Below are 13,705 nucleotides of genomic sequence, written 5' to 3' on the forward strand. Positions count from 1 at the left end.
ACCTTATTTCCAATCTGATTAGCAAATCCACAAAGCAATCTTGCCGCTGTGTGAATGGAAAGAAGAGTTTGTTTGTGAACAGATGAATATGTCCCACTCAATCATGACCAAAATTTGCCTTGACTTGGAAGCAAGTAGACAAGGAGCAATGCAGTAATTGTGTTTCATCCAGTGATAAATGAGGCAAGAAGCATTAACAACTTACATGATATACAGAACACAAGTACTGATACGGCCAATAATGCGCCCACATGAAGGGATCTTCAGGACATTCCTTTATTTCTTAATTAAGAATGGGTAGCAAAATTTATCTGAAATAGAAGCAGTGTTCCTCCCCTGTTTCTCCTGGAGCACAATGTCTGTTATTTGCAGACTTCACTGCCCAGCCCATGAATGCTCTCAGGGCCAATTGCTAAATGACAGAACTAGCAAAATGCAGGTGCCACATAATCACCCCAGCACTAATCCAGCACTGCTTTGATGGTGTCCAGGAACACAGAATGGCTTGGCTTGGAAGGGACATTTAAAGGATATCTAGTCCAATATCCTGCAGTGAGCAGGGACACCTTTAAGTAGGTCAGGTTGCTGAGAGCATGAGCTTGAATGTCTGCAGGGATGGATGTCCACCTCTCTGGGCAACCTGTGCCAGGCCTTCCAGACCTAGTGTAAAAAATGGGGTCCAGTCTGAATCGACCATCTTTTAGATTGAAAGCATTCCCTCTCGGTCTGCTCACAAAAGGCTCTACTAAAAGTGCTGTCCCATCTCTTTTACAAGCCCCCTTAAGGTACTGAAAGGCAGCAATCAGGTCTCCCTGGAGTCTGCTCTCTTCCAGGCTGAACACCACCAGCTCTCCCAGCCTGTCTCCAAAGCAGAAGGGCTCCAGCCCTCAGAGCATTTTGTCCCTCCTCTGGACTAGATCCAACAGGACCATGGCCTTCCTGTGTGGGGAACCCGGAGCTGGATGCAGTACTCTGTCGTGGTACAGACAGAGACAGTACAAAGCAACACACTCCATTTCCAGAAGGCTTCAAACACTGTTTTTATTCTAGCATGCATGCTCGTTCTACATTCTTACAAAGCTCATAGGTTTACACTTTACTCACTGGTCACGAGAGACAAGCAAAATGCTTCATGGAGTAGGCAGTTGCAGATTTATCTTATTTATCCTTCTTTCTTTCTTGGTTTCTTTGTCAACAACCTTGGTAGGAAATTCTTTCAGGGGTAAACATGTATCCTCTTGTCAAAGTTCTCAGTGGCTCACAGAGGTCACTGTAAAACCTCTTCCACTGTACTCCAGGTGGGGTCTCACCAGAGCAGAGGGGTGGAATCACCTCCTTCAAGCTGCTGGGCACTCTCCTTTGGATGCACATAGCTGGCTCATGTTCTGCCTCTCATCTTGCAGCACCCCCAAGTCCATCTTGGCAGGGCTGCTCTCCATCCCTTCATGGCCCAGCCTGTGAGATCAGCTGGGCTGGGACTGTGTCACAGCCCTTGGACAGAGCAGCTGGGCAGGACGAGCTCCCTGCCAAAGAAGGCAGATCCCACTCCCCACACAACTCCACCCTGGCCATGAGGTCACAGCAGGCTCTGAGGTCACAGAGGTGCCAGAGCCCTGTGGTTGCACAGCAGCACAAGGAGCGAGCAGTCAGTGCTTGAGCACAACTGTTGCGGCAGCAGCAGCGGCGGTGGCAGCAGTGGTGCTGACATTGGGACAGCGGTGTCAGGACAGCGGTGGCAGCAAGATCTGCGGGACTGGCAGAGGGCAAGGCACCATGGCCCTTGCTCTGCGCCTCTTCCTCCTGCTCCTCCTGGCCGTGGCCCTGCCTGCCAGGGCTGCCCAGGCTGCTCCGCTGCAAGCGCGGCGAGCAGGTGAGCCGGCAGCCTGGCTCCCCTTTCCTGGGACAGCGCTCCCTGCTCCCCGGGAAGCGCTGGGGATGGTTTTCCCCAGGCCTTCAGGGAGGGTTTCCTCTGGGGCAGGGAGACAGCCCCCACAGGCCCTGGGCTGGCCCTGTTTCCTCTCCAGGGATGTGTCACAGGGCCTGCAAAGAGGGTGCAGAGTGACCAGGAGCCAGCCCAGAGCTCCCCAGGCCCCTGTGCAGCTTTGGCCTTGTGCATTCACATCTGGCACCCACAGCCTTACATGACCCCCTTGCAGTGCCCATTTCCTATAGGCAGTGGGGGATCCCAGCACACCACAGAAATGTCCTGGTCTTTGCTCTCTTCTAGATTGGAACGAAAAGATGGCTTATATGGAAAAGCTGGTGAACGACACTATGAAGACTCGAGGGCATGGTGCAGGCAAGTTCTCTGTGTGCCTTTCCTGAAAAATAATCAGTGTCCATGTGGCAACGGCTCAGTCATGAGACCGCTCCCTTAACATAATCTCAGGGTTTAAAGAAGCTGGAAATCTTGCCCTGCTCCCTTCTGTGATCCCACAGGATCGCTGTCAGTGGGAGGAAGGAGCATTTATCTGTCCATCCCCCTCCCGTGTGCAATGCCAGTGTCCTTCTGTGCGCTCTGTGCAGCCACAGAGAAGAGCAGAGAGGGAAGGGGCCAGACCCAGGGCTGTTCTCCAGGGCTGAGCCTTTCTCAGCTCCTTTGCTGGCCCCAGGGAGCCTGAGCTGCTCCTGCTGCCACTGCCAAGCCCTGGCCTTGCCTGGGGCTGGGTTTGGAGCTGCAGCAGCTCGAGGGAGTCCTTTCTGCCCCGACTGCCTCGCAAGGGGCTCCTTCCATCCCAGTGTGGGGCCACTGCAGGCACGATGTCCCCCTGGTCCTGCTCCTGAGTTGAAGGCAGAGCTGAGGGAGTGCCTTGGAGGGCACCAATCACCCAGGTGCCCTCACTGCCACTTGGGCCTAAAGGAGAATTGGAACTTTCCATTAAGGTCATCCTAAATGGAAGAACCGAGACATAGGAGACACGAAATCCTTGGAGGCGGCCAAACATCTGGACCAGATGCTGAATGACATGGAGAGATGCCGTGGTGGGTGCATTTCCCTCAGCCTTGTCCTGGGGCTCAGCAGCCGGGGGCTTTGGCTGCACATCTGGACACGCCGTGCCCGGCACAGCGGGAAGGGATCCATGGCAGCCTCGCTGCCCCGCTGCTGCTTCCACGCCCTGCAGGGCTGTTTGCCAGCCTGGCCTGGCTGCAGCTTCTCCCCAGCCTCTGCAGGAAGGCATTTGGCATCAGTTCACAGGCAGCCCAAACTGCACCACGGGCCATACATGCCCTGAGATCCCCTGCAATTTCCTAATCTCCAGTCAGATCAGGTGTAGGGGCTTTTTCGGTCAGGGAGGGCTCTGGCCCAGCCCCAATAACCTGGCTATTTTCCTGATCCTTATCTATGACTTGACAAGTATTTCCTCCTGAAGTTGCCAACTCCTGCAATGATTCCATTGGATCCAGCTGTGCTTTTTCCCTTCTCAAGCGATGGAGCAAAAGTCCATGCAGATGGGGCCATATCCTGTAGGAAGCAATGGCTTTGTGCCAGCCACTGATGCAGGAAAGGAGGAGACGCCAGACATGGGCACAGGTACAGGAGATAATTGCTCCGCTAGGCTCAGCCCTTGGCGGGGCTGTGTGGCAGCAGCTCTTCCCCCAGGGCCTGCCCTTGCCCGGCCCGGCAGCAGCCAAAGCTGGAGGAGCCTCTGGAGGCTTGGAGGCCTCTGGAGCTCGTTCACAGCCCCGGGGAAAGGTGACCCGTGCACCAATGTCCCTCCCGCTGCAGCTGCTCTGGAGCTGGCCCTGAGTGCCCAGCGGCCCAAGGCACAGGAGCAGCCCCGAGCGGGAGCCCTGCCGCGAGCCCAGGGCCAGAGCCAGCCTGGGCTCCCGACTGGGCAGGGGCTGCACTGGGTCCTGACAAGGCCTGACTCTGTGCCCTGGGGCTGGGGGAGCTGTCACGGGGCAGAGAGGGCCAGGGCTGGCAGTGGCTGCTCAGGGATGGCTTTGGCCCGTGTCCCTCCGAGCAGCCACTGCCCAAGCAGCTGCGCTGGCCCTGGGCTCTCCTCCCGGCCTGCTGGGCTTTGTTGGGTGGCACAGCCTGTGCCAAGGGGCGGCAAGGTGCCTGCAGGCCCCAGCTCTGGGGGAAACGGGGAACGTCCTGCCCGCATCCACCGTGCTGCCAGCTCAGCAGTGCAGCACAGCACGGGCTGACGCTCCCCATTGCTCCCACAGAAGTGCTTGGCAAGTCAGACACTGACGCCCAGAATCCACGGAAAAACCCAAGAATTATCTGCCCCCAGGACGTGCGCAGGTCCTGCATGATAGGCACGGTAGTGACACTGTTCACTGTGCCAATTTCCATGGTGCTGTGCTATGTTGGGTTCCGGTGGTGGAAGGGAAAGAAACGGTAAGTTGTTGCTCATCTCTTCCCACCAGATTCTTTAAAGGCCGCACACAGTCAGGGAACATTCAGGGAACAGAGAGGCTGCAGTGTCGGTGTGGCCAGTCCATGGCTGTCCAAAGAACTCTGCTGAGGGTTCTGCTGCTGCCCAGAGCTTTCCTTGGCCTCCTAATTGCTGGGCCTTGTCCTGGGGGGCCCGCTGGGGCTGCAGCCAGTGCTGACTCCCACTGAGGCTGCCTGGCCAAGAGCAGTCCCAGGGGCTCAAGGCAGAGGCAGAGCAAGGTGGGAAGGAGAAAGAGCAGGGACGAGATTGCCCTTGAAAGGCAGAGGCGCTCTGGGGCCCGCTCCTGGCCAGGGAACATGCCCAGAGCCGTGCCCTGCTCGCCGGGGCCTTGAGGGACAGCTGTGCAGCTGGGCCAAGCTGTGCCAGCAGCTCCAGCCGTGCTGGGGAGCCTTGCCAGCTCTGGGCCCTGCTGTGCAGGAGGCTCCCTGTGTGCCTCTGGCAGCTGGGGCCTCAGCCGCCTCCTCTCTCCACAGTCGCGCTGCCGCCGCTCCAGAATCCCGGCCGAGAAGGCGTGCCTCTCCCTCGCCCCCAGAGAGCCCAGAGACCGTCGCCTTTGACAGCTCTCACACGAGGCCTCGGCAGCAGCAGTTGCCCAAGAAAGCAGAGCACCAGCCCTCCGTGCCTCCCCCACGGCCCCCCAGCCCGGCCTTGAAGCGGAAGCCTCCCGAGATCCCCCCACCTCCTCCCCTCCCGAGCCCACCGCCCTGGTCCAACTAGGACTGCAACTGGGCCAGCCACGCAGGGCTTGCGCCACCAACAGCTTGGCCACCTGCCCTCCTCTACAATGAGCATGTGTTACCTACGGGCAACAGCCAGAGTCAGTTTTCACACTCTTGGACCTTCAACAGGAAGGGCTGAAGATTCTTCCCATGCCCTTTCTCATCCTTTACCTCTTTGCTTTTTATACAGTTGGGAGCTGGTTGCATCTCTTAAAGACTTTATTAGCACTGCATGTTTTGCCTTACCTGTCAAGGGAAAAAAAATAAAAAAAAATTTCAGTTTTGATTTCATTTTTAGTATGGTTGGGTTGCTCACATTTTCAGCAATTAATTTTCCATGGTACTGCTTCCTTTTTCCTTACTATCCATAAAAAGTTCATCTGGACATAAAAATCACCAGCATTACTGAGATTTACCTCAAAGCCCAGATAGGGAATCTAGCACCAAACATTCTTCCTGTGTACTGCACAACAAGAAATATTCAGAGGAAAATATAGTTGCTGGTGAGGCTCGTGGAACTCCCAGAATACTGAGCCTGCAGAGGAGGCAGACAGCCCTGGCAGTGGCTGAGGGGACTTCTCGTCACAGACTCCTCTGAAAGTGTGTCACTCCAGGAGGAGAAAGCATTTAAACCTGTGCCTTACCTTCCTCCTGTGCTAAAATGTAAGGTTCCTCCTGAGCTACAAACAATTCTCCATTCCTCAACAAAGCTACTCATGTTCTTGACTTATCTTAAAGAGCAAAAGCAAATGTGGTCAGAAATTTCTCATCAAAGCCTCTTTGCAGAGAAACGCCGCCATATGTGAGAAAATAGGTCTTAGCATCAGCTCAGTCAAAAGAAAGCCAACAATTGAGCAGTGCTTTAAATGAACTTGAATTCTCTTTCCTCACCTATCAGCCGGATTGGTTTTATGGTAAATAGGTATGAATTTTGCTGCCAAAATTTATACAGTAATCAATATTTATTCAGTAATTAATATTTGGAAATAATAAAACAGTTAAAACGTGTCATGCCAAGAAAGAAAGGGAGAGGAGGGTTTCCACCCCCTGCCACTTTCCTGCAGATGTTCAAGGACACGAAAAAGCAAGAGATAACAGTTATTAAAATTAACAGAAAGAAGGGAAAATCTGGATGGGTCCCAGGAAAATGCCAGCTATAAAAGATTTATTGCTTTGATGCTTAAATGCGGTAATATGTTAGTTTTGCCTTACATTCTACTGGCTTGGTGCACATGTGTAACCCAAGGGTGAGTTAGGGACATCGAAGAAGAGGAGAGGCCTTCATCAAAAATGACCCCCAAAGAGAAAAGGAGGCTGTGAGTATCACCAGGTTTTGGGTCTGGGGAGCGGCTGTATGCATGTGTGAGTGTGTGTGGAGTATCTGGGACAGAGGCTGGGCAGTCCTGCACCCCTGAAGCGGGTGAGGCCTCCCGGTACCGCGTTTCCAAGATATCCGCAAGGAGACTGGCCAGTAAAGGAGGGAAGTGAAAGAAAATTTAACGAGTGGAGAACCCAGGAGGGTTTGACCATGGGGGAAGGAGGGTGTCCCTGGTCCAAGCACCTGTGGGAAGGTCCTTGAGCAGGAGGGATTGACTCAGTAGGGAGAATGAGAAGGAGAGTGATTGAATAGGTTCAATTTCCTTGGAGGGCTTGGTAGCTGGCAATTTAGTATGAGATTAGATGGTGAGAGAACATGGCTAATGGATTGAGAAAGAGTGAGAAATAGGAGTGGAACAAGTAGATTGAAAAGGCAGTGAGACAGAGTAGTAAGTGAGGAAGTTGAATCATGAGGTGAGTGTGGAAAACCAAGACTCTCCTGGTACTGGGGATCTCTTAGTTTGTTGCCGCCAGAGATGGGTCAGGGAAAAAGTAAGTCCTTAGACCCAGGGGCTGCGGATTGTGTGAAAGAATCGCAGGAGTTTAGGGTATCTGGGAACTTTGAGGGGGGTTCTCAGGAAGGGAGCATTCCTCAGGACAGCCCACTGGCGATGATACAGTTTTGGGATGGAATGGGAATCCTGAAGGGGAAAAAGTAAACGAAAATGATTAAGTATTGCATGTTTGAATGTGTTGGAAAAGAAATGAAATTTAGCAAAATGTTTAATTATAGTGAGTTGTGTGTGAATTGGTTTGTTAAAAGCAGGTTTGTAGCCGTTGAAAGTGTGTTGGGTTTTGTGTGTAACCTAGCAGGTAGTCTTAGGGATGTAATAAATATTTAAACTAGTACAGGAAAGTAAGAATGCTAACCTGTCTGGAGGCAGCCTACAATGCTCTTAGAATAAGATAAGCAGAAGATTAATGATCTTGTTTGTGAACCAAGGAATGTATCACAAGGGGTCTGTGACTAGGCAAGGGGAACGGGGAAACTGTTTCTTGGAGACTTTGTTATGAATCGCATGTATAAGAGGGAAGCACCCATACGTGAAATTGGGGGCTCGGGCTTAGTCCACCAGCTCCCCGGGCCCTTAATAAAGCACCCACAAAACTTATCCGAGTTTTGTGTCATTTATCAATCGGGCAACAAATGGACAAAGGAAATGATCCTGAAAGATATATTGGCCAAAGTTTGGATCATTTGAGGATTGGATTTGCCAGGCTCTAAATATTTATGTGAATTCGAAAAACCCTGTTAATCAGGAGGCGAGTGAGTATGCTGCCTTATGAAGTCCTGAAGGGAGAAGTAGGTTTGTTGTTCAGAGGCAGGAAGCTGGGGGTTCCCGATGTATCCTTTATTAACGAAAGGGCAGGTGGTTAAAAGGAACAGGCAGGAGCCGTGGGACCCACTAAATCAACTCCCACCCCCTTATGGAGAACCCAACCAGCTAGCTCAGCCACAGGCCCCTGAGAGTCCCCCAGTAAATCCAAATGCACCTCCTCTTCAAGAGGAGCTGGTGGCACACAGAACCAGAGGCAGAGGGAGACAAGGGGAGGAAAATGATGGAGATGAGGGGGAAGAAAGGGAGAATCAATTGTACCCACTTAGAGAGGTTGCCACTGTTAGCGTTCAAAAACACATAATCACGGAGCGATTATATGCGGTGCTTTTTATTAAGAGCTCTGGGAATCGGGGTATATTCAACCCAAATCCGACTCCGACCATACATCCGAATTGATCATGTTTTATACTCTATCGTTACATAACTTTCATGTTAATTATTAAACTTATATTGTTCTATTGTGTACATAAATTTAGCCCCTCTCTGAATTTCCAACATAGTTTCTCACTATTCTTCTTATGGTTATATAATAATTACATTTAATTACTAAACAATCATCACATCTAACAATTATATAATTTATCATACTGCTTATGCAGGTGCAGTTGATCTGGGAAAGCACAAAGCCTAACATTTTAGATTCTATCTTTAACTTTTTCCAGGGTTCCACTGTCACCATGGCAAATTCAGAACAGAGGCCACCTATTGGTTATGTGAGTGTTCCCCTAAAGACCGGGGATGTCAGGGAGTTTAAGAAGGAGATGGGTACACTGATAGAGGACCCCGTCAGAGTGGCAGAAAAGTTAGATCAGTTTTTGGGACCAAACACATATACCTGGGTGCAGATGCAGTCTATGCTAGGAATTTTGTTTACAAGAGAAGAGAGAGAGATGATCAGACAGGCAGGAATGTGGATTTGGGACAGAGAACTGAGGGACAAGGGCGGAGTGATCAGAAATGGCCTATGCAGGATCCAAACTGGAATAATCAGAATGCAAAGCATAGGTAGAATATGAGTGATCTCCAGTGGATAATTGTTCAAGGAATTTGTGGGGCAGTGCCTAGGGGGCATAATATAGGAAAAGCTTTGAGTCAGCAGCAGAGAAAGAATGAGTCCCCGGCAGAATGGTTAGAGAGATTAAAGAAAGACTTGCAATTATATTCAGGTATAGATACTGATACTGCAGCGGGGTAGGTTCTTTAAAAACTCAGTTTGTAGCAAAAAGTTGGGGAGACATCAGGAAGAAGCTGGAAAAATTAGAAGATTGGCAGGACAGGGGACTTCAGGAATTACTGAGAGAAGCACAAAAGGTGTATGTAAGGAGAGATGAGGAAGAGCACAAGGCAGATGCGTGAATTTTGGTGGCGGCAGTTAAAGAAATGCAGGCAGCTTTGATTACAAAAAAACCTGCAGGAAAGAACAGAGCAGATGTCAGCATCTATTTTTAGGAACACAGGACCCATGTGTTTTTCTTGCCACAAGAAGGGGCATTTAAAAATTCTTGCCCTATCTTGAGGGGTGCAGGACCCACCTGTTTTTACTGTCATAAAAAGGGGCACCTACAAAAAAGTTTTAGGAAGAAACAGCAAGAGGAGAAAAATTTTCAGGAGGATTAGGGAGGTCAGGGGCTCTATTTAATGAAGGGGACCAAAACACCACCAGAAGAGCCCTTGATAAAGTTCAAGATAGGTCCCCATAGTAAAGAAGTTGTATTTTTAGTGGATACTGGAGCTTCTCGGGCAACAGTTAGAAAATTACCCCAGGGATGTAAGATAAGTCGGGAGCGAGTTCCAGGAATTGGAGTTAAGGGAGAGGCTTTTCCCGTTCCTGTAATTAAAGGGGTGCAAATTGAAACAGATGACAAATTTGGAGTAAATGATTTATTGTTGATGCTGGAGGCCGAGAATGATTTATTAGGCAGAGATCTAATAATAGCCTTGGATTTACAGATAAAACCCTGTGAAGAAAAACTTAAAAGTTATTCTTTAACTGGAGAGGATAATCTGGAAATTAATGATACGGTTTGGCATTCGGGTGAAGGGGGGAACCTCAGCATTCCGCTTATTAAAACTGAAATACAGAATCGAGAAGTACCAATCTGAGTGAAGCAATATTCAATATCACTAGAGAAGCGGAAGGGATTAAAACCAGTGATTGAAAATTTAACACAGTAAGGAATATTAGAACCTTGCACGTCACCCCCTAATACTCCCATCTTACGGGAAAAGAAACCTGACGGGAGTTACAGGCTGGTTCAAGATTGAAGGGCAATAAAACAAAGGACTATTACACATTTTCCAATAGTGGCTAACCCATATACTTTGTTGAGTCAATTGCCTCCTAATTACATGTGGTATAGTGTGGTGGATTTAAAAGATGCCTTTTGGACTTGCCCTTTGGATGAGGGCAGTAGAGATTATTTTGCTTTTGAGTGGGAAGATAGGGAGACAGGTAGAAGAGAACAGCTCAGGTGGACGGTACTACCGCAGGGTTTCACCGAGTCACCTAATCTTTTTGGGAGAGCATTAGAAAATCTCTTAAAAACTTTTGAGTTGCCTGAAGGAATCAAGTTGTTACAGTATGTGGATGATTTGTTCTTAGCAGAGGAAAGGGAGGAGAAAACTAGGAGGAGCACTATTCATTTGCTGAATTTTTGAGGTGAAAATGGTCTGAAAATATTCAGATCCAAATTACAGTTTGTGGAATCATAAGTCAGGTACTTAGGTCATTGGATCAGTAAGGGAAAGAAAAAGCTGGACCCTGAGAGAGTTTGAGGAATATGAAACATGGGACCCCTGAAATAAAAAATAAGACAATTTTTAGGTCTTTTGGGTTATGGCAGACGGTGGATTGAAGGATTTAGTGGAAAAGTGAAATTTTTGTATGAAAAATTGCCTACATACCATTTTAAGTGGACTACAGAGGATTAGAAAAAATTTGAAGAGGTTAAAGAAGTTTTGTTGCAGGCTCCTGTACTAAGTCTTCCTGATTTGGGAAAACCCTTTCAGTTATTTGTAAGTACAACTCATCAGACAGCCTATGGGGTACTGACTCAAGACTGGGCAGGAAGCTGGAAACCAGTGGGCTATTGTTCAAAACTATTAAATCCAGTTAGTAAAGGCTGGCCAACATGTTTACAGGCTTTGGTAGCGCCTGCCTTGCTAGTGGAAGAGGCCCAAAAAGTAACCTTTGGTGCACCTTTGGAAGTATACACCCCTCACAATATTAGGGGAATTTTAGCACAAAAAGCTGAAAAATGGTTAACAGATAGACGAATACTGAAGTACGAGGCTGTCTTGATTACCTCCCCCGAATTAGACTTGAAGGTGACACAAGTACAGAGACCTGCTCTGTTTCTTTATGGGGATCCAGGGGAACAGCTGGTACATGATTGCATAGAGGTTACAGAATTACAAACAAAAATACGTCCAGATTTGGGAGACCAAGAATTACAAAGGGGAGAAAAGTTAGTTACAGATGGGTCATCTCGGGTAGTGAGTGGGAAAAGAAAATCAGGTTATGCTATAATCAGTGGGGGACAGCTTGAGGTAAAGGAGTCTGGTCCCCTTAGTCCATCCTGGTCAGCACAAGCTTGTGAACTTAACACATTACTCCGTGCATCATTAATAATAAAAGGGCGAGAAGGGACTATTTATATGGACTCCAGATATGCTTTCGGTGTAGTACATACTTCTGGAAAAATTTGGAAGGAAAGGAGACTTATAAGCACTCGAGGAAAAGGGTTAGTACACGAGAGATTGATAATTCAGATACTTGAAGCTTTAAAGGGCCCAAAGAGAATAGCAGTGGTTCATGTGAAGGGGCACCAGAGAGGGAGGGATATTAGAGTCAGAGGAAATAATCTGGCCAATGAAGAAGCAAGAAGAGCAGCCTTAAGGAAAAGAGATACTGAAATCATGACCTTACAAGAAACAGACATTCAGCAGGAGACACTTTCCCTTTCACTAGCAGAACTGGCAGCTATAAGGAAATTAGGAGCAACATTTAAGGAGGGAAAGTGGGTTCTTCCTGATGGCAGGATTATGATGCCAAAGCCAATGGCATGTCAGATCTTAGATAACTTGCATAGACAGTCACACTGGGGAAAAAGAGCCCTTTGTGATCACTTTTTAAAATTTTATGGGTGTATAGAGATATTTGAAAGTGGAAAACAAATTACCCAGGGGTGTCTAAGAACGTGTTGAGGAGCCCTCTCTCTGGAGGACACAAAACAGCCTACAGGCCATTTGAAAAGATCCAGGCTGACTTCACAGAATTGTCTAAAGTGGGTCAGTGGAAGTATTTGTTAGTTATAATCGATCAATTACCTCGGTGGGAGAAGCATTTCCAGCATCTTGGGCTACAGCTCAAACAGTGGCTAAAATATTGTTAGAACATGTAATTCCAAGATTTGGATTAGTGAGGGTCATTGATTCAGACCAGGGTACGCATTTCACTGCAATTTTAGAAACTGAGATTGATAACGCCTATTGTTAAAAGACCTCAGAGACAAGTAAAACGTTGGGAGTGCGGTGAACATGGTTTAAAGTGTCATCTCTGGATGTGTATTGTTTGCACACTTTGCTTTAACTTATGGTTGAGAGTAACTAAGAGGGAAGAGAAGGAGAGACAATTGATTTGTTGGTTTTGCTATGGTTATGTATTTAGCTGGCTAACTATAGAACGCATTGCTAGCGATTTTTTGATATACCTTTGAGACTGGGAGACGGGACCCTTCCAGCAACAATTGGATTAAAAGAGAACTTAGATCAATTGGTTCTTGCTATATTGGCTGTAGCACAAATAAGAGAACGAGCAATTAATGGCCTTATAGACCAGTGTCTTATAATCAATAGTTGTTGTGGAGAAGAAGTCTATATACCACATCATAGGCACATTCCAGGGGCATATTGGTGCTGCGAGTTTGCCTATTGGAGGCGGTGACTTAATGAACTCCCCGCCCTTGAAGCAGAAAATAATTGGAAAAATCCTATTGTGGTTGGCACATCCCTGAGATTTTGGAAAATATAGGTTTATGGTGTTTCAGCCTAACCTTTTCCCTATTCTTTTAATTTTAATTATCTTTTCTTAACCAGCCTGAACTGGGAAATGGCATTTAAAAGGGGAAAAGCAAGCTCTGTGGGGCTATGGGTACCAAGGAAACTAAAACCACCAGTGACTGATCCCGGGATATTACCTTTGCTACTGAGAAGACTGGCATCTCGGCCCTTGGTTGCAACCCAATGGGCCTTGAGAATGGTAGAAAGGTAGATTTCCTGAGGATTATTTTCACTGTGTTTATTATGGTACCCTGGGCAGTTGGCCAAAGCCAGAGAGTCACACTGGACAGAGTTCAAGAAATGAAAGGATAGGCAATGAAAAAGCAAACAGAGAAAAACCAAGTCCCAGCAATTTCAACATTTGTGACTATTGCAATCACCCTGTTTGGATTAGGGACAAAATAGAATCTGTGTTAGTTCTGCCTGCTACAATTGCAGCAGCTTTATAGATGTTTGTGTTGAAAAGGGAAAGATGTATTGGGTAAGGAAAAATTTGGAATACAATGAACGAGCTCCTTATCCCCATGGCGATCAGATTTGCCCTCAATACGAAAGATTCTTTTGTTTTGAAAGCGAGGATAATGGAGATGATCTGTCGGTTTCTCAGCTGTTTAGGTGGCCTGGAAAGGCCCAGAGTGGTCTTGGGCAGCCCGGCGCTTCAAAGGACGAGGAGAGACTTCTGATCTTGTTTCGGTCTCAGTGTTTATTAATTGTTTATCTAAAAGATTTTCTTTCAGCCCGACAGAGGTCTGCACAGCAAGTCAGCCATGGGCACACTCCCGCAGCCCCTGGGGCGGTCACT

Source organism: Melospiza melodia, chromosome 10, assembly GCF_035770615.1.
Source record: "Melospiza melodia melodia isolate bMelMel2 chromosome 10, bMelMel2.pri, whole genome shotgun sequence".
Taxonomy (NCBI): Eukaryota; Metazoa; Chordata; class Aves; order Passeriformes; family Passerellidae; genus Melospiza; species Melospiza melodia.